The following is a 6,270-nucleotide window of genomic DNA, read 5'->3' on the forward strand; positions in this document are numbered from 1 at the left end:
AATTAAGACATTTAAATTTCAACTGATATAATAGATTCAGAATTAAACGTTGTATTTAAATATGAATTTTAAAATTTATTAATTAAATATTTTATTTGAGGAAGTAGATAAACGATTGAAAAATATCAATTTATGTTTGTTTGTATATCAGTTTATATCAGGCGAGATACTAGAGCCAAGATTTATATTTATACCACCAACCAGCAGGTGCCCGATACCGATACAGATCGATATCGCAGACCAGATGAAAACCTTAGGTACCACCTAAACATGATGGGTCTCCTTCCTGGCGCGGACCTGTTTACGGCGAGCCAAGATATACTGCCACCGACCGCCGGCAGCGGAGACCGCACGGACCAGCGATGCAATTTTTCGGTGGGTTGTCAGACGCGGAGATCGCCGTATCTTCTGCGGCGGCGCCGGGGACGGCGACGGGCCTTGCCGGGAACAACGCGAACATGTTATACATGTTCAATAGGAGTGGGGTGTGGCTGCTGTACCGGTATTGGCACCGCCCGCTCCACACCCGGGACGCGCAGCAGTATCAGAAGCTCATCTTCGGCCTCCTCTTCTCCCTCCTCTCCTTTCATCGCGAAGATGGATCCCACCAGGTTCCAATTCCCTTATTCACCCGATCCCCCTTTTTACCCTCTCTTTTGATCCGAGCCCTAAAAAACCATCTCTTTTCCTTTCTTTTGGTGTAGCGTCGATAAAGGAAATATTGGGGTGCCTCTGCTCCCCGGACAAGTTTGCTCCAACACCTACAAGCTAAGCTTCATGGAGTGCCCCTCTGGGATTAAGGTCAGTTGTTCTGTAACCTCCTTTATGTTCGATCCGACCGAAATTTTTCAGGAAGATTGGATAATTTCTGTTTAGCCTGTTACGGAGTGCTGGCATTTGAGGAATTTGCATATGGTTTTAGTTCCGAACTACTGGAATTGGGAATACTTCAATCTCTATGCATGCTTGAACTTTCAATCAGACAGACAGCATTGGCTATAAATATACAAGTGTTCTACAAACACTAACTGCAAATAGACTAGAATGCATGAATTGTTTTGTGTTCAGCAAGACGAAAAGGCCACATTATGGTGTTGATGATGGGGGAACAATTTTGCATATCAAAGCATTTTTACTTGGTGATTGAAGCAGAAAATCTTAAGAAAGTAAATTCTGCAGTTGTGTTGAATGGGCTACAGAGTTGCCAGCAGCTCTTCCCAAATAATACTAAACCCCCAAATCCTAGTGAAGGCGGGAGTAGAACTCAGTTCACCTGGCAGAACACCAAAGTCCTTACGAGCTTGGTCAGCTGGAACCTCTTTTCTATCTAACTCATCTGTGAGTAACACACCTCTATTTTACCTTCACAAATCCCTATCATCTCTGTGTTTGTATTCACACCTCTCTTTTACCTTCACAAATCCCTATCATCTCTGTGTTTGTTGGATAGAGAAGTTTGTATTGCTTTGCAATAATGGTGATGATTAAATTAACTTTTGGGGATGATATTTGAGTTTTGACTAAATTCTACCTCATTAGTTGAGACCAAGATTGAAAAAAAAAAAAAAAAGTGGGGAATGAGGATTATTGACTTTTCCAATGTACGAATACAATCACTGGCGATAAATAGCCTTGAACTAATAATAGTTTCTTGAGCTTTGAGATTGGATAACAGAAAGTAACTGTGTAAAGAGTAGAGAAACGCTTGGATATTCTAGATCTTTTAATTTCTCATAATCTTTTAGAATGGAAACATCAATTAAAAAACCTTAGCCATTTAGTGGAATTGAATTTGAAATCAGGCGATGTCATGGATATATAGGCAGTGCAGGGGAATAAACCTTGGTACTCCTTTCTTAAGTCTGGTGAGGTTTGTGTCCTATATCACTGCCATGGTTGATATGTCTATGGATAATGATTGCATGAATTTATTTGATCTGAATAACCTAGGTGCAAGCATTTGCCAATATTAGATCTGTTTAGTCTTGAACTTTAAACTTGAATGATTATATTATGTGTTGCTTCATATGAAATAATTTGGGGCTTCATAATATATCCTATTTATTGAAAATATCATGATGGGGGCCATGTTCATGCCAAAATCGTAAGCAGTCATGCTGCCTCATATCTAAGCCTCATCCTCGATCATTTCAATAATAAGCATTCCTGGACAATGTAGATTCCAGCAAACTGCTTTTAATACACCTTCAAGATTTTTGTCGTTCCTGCAGCTACCTTTGCACGTCTTCCTTGTACGCCAGCCAAATCTGTGCATTATCTTAGTGATTCGCTATATGGTATCTGACTGTACTGATTAGATTTGATAATGAACTGATTATTGATTGCAGCACTAGTGAAACACTTTCCGGTCATTTCCTCACGTTATGATTCTATTAATTAGAGTTGATTTAGTTACGAAATTAGATTCCTTATGTTCTTTATAAAGTGTGCTTTTGATGCTTGATATTTGTTAACATTTTTGTTCCATCTAAGTATTTTCTTCATCTGTAACAAGGTAATGAATGGGTGTTTTCCTCTTTTTAATGGTAGGCTTTGCTGCTTATAGCTTCATAGCATGTATCACAGCTGGTAGTTACTGGCTCGTTGATACAGATTATTTTAATTACTCATCCAAAGACTGGTGATCTTTGGGATTGCTATGGCATATATACAAGTTTACACCATTTAGGTGGAGTATATCAATAAAGAATCCTGTCTATGGTCCTGGAACTTCTACCAAGTATGGTTCCTATCACTCATTAGATTAGATCTGCTATTATTTTTAATAAACAGACACTTTTTATTAAATTCACTTGCTTTCCAACTTTGTAGCTGGATTTACATCTTCATGAGGTTTAGCTTAAGCACAGGCTTTACTATTACATCAGCCAATCTACTAGGGTCCATTTAGTATAGATCGCATGCCACACAACATTGGTCAAAACTGCTGAGATAGACGCTCCTAGGCATTCAGGCCTTCAGTTTTTGAAGAAGACTGATTGGGCCCAGTAAATACCAAGTCTTGCAAATTCATGTATTCCCAAATTATAATTAGTTCTACACATTGCCAAACAGCAGTTTATAAGCCACATGCCAACATTTATTCACGTGAAGGATTTATCCAACATAATTTGTATAAATGAATTGTTGATGTTGAAAGCGCTAATGAAGGGTGTTTTTTTTTTCTTGCTTTCTCCTAATATAGATTCTTATATCCAGTTATCTAAAAGAGGTTATGCTGCAAAATACAAATTGATGAGAGACTCTCAAAAGTTGATGTCTTGAATGATATTCTATGCATGACAGCTGCATGGTTCAGATTTTCAAGGAGGCTGTCTGGTAACATTGAGCTAGTGTTCCTGGATGTTGAGCTTTGGAAAAGATGTTGTACTACAAAGTTAGCTATGAATATTACTATGATGATGGAATTTTTAAGTATCATAATGTGAATTCAACTGTCTTTCCAACAGAAAAGGATAATGAATGCTGACATTAATACGCTCTGTAGTTTGCAGACCATAGAGGTTGATGTGGTTGTTGTGATGGGTATAACTTAGTGCATGTATTAACTTTATGCATTGTGATTGTTGAAGAGAGGGGTGGACAATCGAGTCACCAATTAAGATGGTGCTACCTTGTATGTCCATTAGGAGATCAACTTATTCAAAAAGGTGAGGGAAAAGGAAAGGGGGACCTAGAATATCTGAACTGTTATCAAAATGCTTGCTCTGATAGGGACATAGTATTGACTTGCATCTGCATGTAAAATGCCATCTGCATTTTAGAAATTTGTTTTACTGAATATACTGGCTTCATGTAACAAGCATTGGAACATGTGGTTGAGGAATGGACATTCCACATAGCCAATTCTATTAATGGAATTATGAAAGTTTCAATGCTACTCATACTGACAAATCTCATTCTGCTTTTCTACCCATTATTTCTTCTTGTGATCCTACTACTGGAAGAAGCATAGGCTTCTCTAGCATCACTTTCTTCTTTTAAATGCTGTTTTTTTTGGTACTTTGCTATAACTAGTATGTACTGTATGGTGTGTATAATACTTGTCTAGTCTGCTAAACAAATGCACCATGAACATGTGGATACTAGTGAATTTTGTTGTAATGAACTATAATTCCTTTGTAAACCACTCTGCAGTAATATAACTTCATGAATATTCCTTGCTTATTTTTTTCATGGTAATTGGCTCATTTGGTTGCATGACAAAATCAAAAGGATGGATTTCTTTTTTGTTATTTTATACAAATACAGTATATGAGCACTGCCACGCATCCTGCATATATTTCTTGTATGCAAAAATTGAAACTTGAAATTGCACCAGTACAATTTATCGCTGCCCGACGGACAGAGAGTAGCATGTACTGTGGCATAAAAAATGCATGCTTCACGCATTTATTGCGTTTACATGTATTAGTACAAAATGTTGGGCTGCAATCTCCTTATGATTTTTTCTTTTATTTGCTATTATCTTTTTATTTGGTTCAAAATTTTTAATTCTCTTTTTCGGCTAAGATCATTATAGGAGTGCTATGGTGCTGTCATGACTGGCTCATCACTTTGCTTTCCCATGTTCCATTATTATTTTCAATATCCCGAGAGAGAGAGAGAGAGAGTGTGTGTGTTATTGGGTTTCTACCCATTTCTGCGTGTTGGGATCTTTTTAACATGGCTACAGATAGTGTTATCGCACACGGCCATCAGGTGTCTGGGCAGAGATCTGATTATCAGAAAAGTCACTGATTTTCCAACTTACCTTTTTTTCTATGAGAGAAACGCTTGGCAACTCACTTTTTTCCTTTTATTCATTTTTCCTGACCATCAGAATTCAGATCAGACATGCTCCTACTTGTGATCGCATTTGATCTCAGGCTGCCAATATTGTTACTTATTGGAACTAGATAACTGCTATGCAAGGGCAGAAATTACTCTTAGGGCATAGAAAATTACATGCATGTCCCATAAGCTTATGTTCGTCATTTATGCATAGATAGACACATAAATGCATCAATAGATATTCTTGCTTTTGAGAATGTGCAGTAATTTATCTGTATGCACATATACACAAACATCTCCATATTTTTTTAGTAATTTGCCTAATTAGGAGCCAGCTTTCGTTTCAGTAAATTCACAGATACCTCATTTAGATTAGTTTTTCATTCCTTTATACCATCTACAGTTCCAATCTGTTTTGATGGATATTGCTCTTTTACGGCAGTCCAAGAACATGAATCTGCCATATTTTTTCTAAATTGTTCAAAAATAATGTGCGTTTCTGATGCACATCCAACATATGGTTCCATTTCCCTACCACAAAGTAGTGAGTTCTAATGTAATGCATGCACAAACTGAGTAGTCATAACTCATAACCATAGTTCATCTACGCCAACCAGTAACCAATATAAGAAGTCAAAATTATGCTAGTCTTTATCATGTAACTTTCTAATGCTAATTTTTAATTATGACTTTACTTCATTTAGAATCACTGTTCTACTTTGTAACCAGTCTAATAAGTCAAAATTGTGGCAAATCTCTAGCATATTACTTTCTGATGCCATAACATAATTATTACACTACTTAATTCAGAATCACTTTTCTGCTTCTCAACACTAGACATGCTCTTGTTTGATGATATAGCTCCCTTTTATTTCTAACTGGATTGTTATGCCTTTTTCTTTTGGCAGGTGTGAGTTCTTGAATACAAGGCTTGACCAGTATTTGAGGACTTTGATATAGCTTGCGGAGGTAATTTCAATCCTATTGCCATGTCTGTGAATCAGTTACCAGATTGGAGTTAACGTATTTGTTTTGCCACTGGACCAATGATGGTGCAACTGGTTTCCTTCTGCGTGTCTACCGCTTTTACGTTCACTTTTCCTTTTATCTACTAAGTAGTTATTTTATGTTCCGTCCGTCTACTGGTTTTTCCAAGTTGTAACAAAGTCAAAGAGCTCTAGCTCTTCGAATTAGCATTGTCATGATTAATGGTCCATTATCTAAATTATAATTGGCTTAGAGAGCTCTAACTTGTTTTGTTTTATATTATAAATATATTTATGTTTAATAGTCTCCTAATGGTTTCTTCCAACGCTCAACTCGGGGCAAAGTCTCATTGCTGTCTATTTTTTTATGGATCCGTATGAAAAAGACTGGCATCCATGTTCTTGGTGGCCAGCGTCAACCGCCATAAATAATTTAATTTCATAGTCTCACGTATTCTCTTAAGCGAAGCTTAATTTTTCATTCCATACT

The 6,270-nt window shown here is 37.0% G+C and overlaps 1 pseudogene; it reads left to right on the top strand.

Moving 5' to 3' along the window:
- Window positions 1–92: 92 nt before the first annotated feature.
- Window positions 93–6,044, top strand: LOC105040814 (uncharacterized; annotated as a pseudogene).
- Window positions 6,045–6,270: the final 226 nt, after the last annotated feature.

Source organism: Elaeis guineensis, chromosome 3 (genome assembly GCF_000442705.2).
Source record: "Elaeis guineensis isolate ETL-2024a chromosome 3, EG11, whole genome shotgun sequence".
Lineage (NCBI taxonomy): Eukaryota > Viridiplantae > Streptophyta > Magnoliopsida > Arecales > Arecaceae > Elaeis > Elaeis guineensis.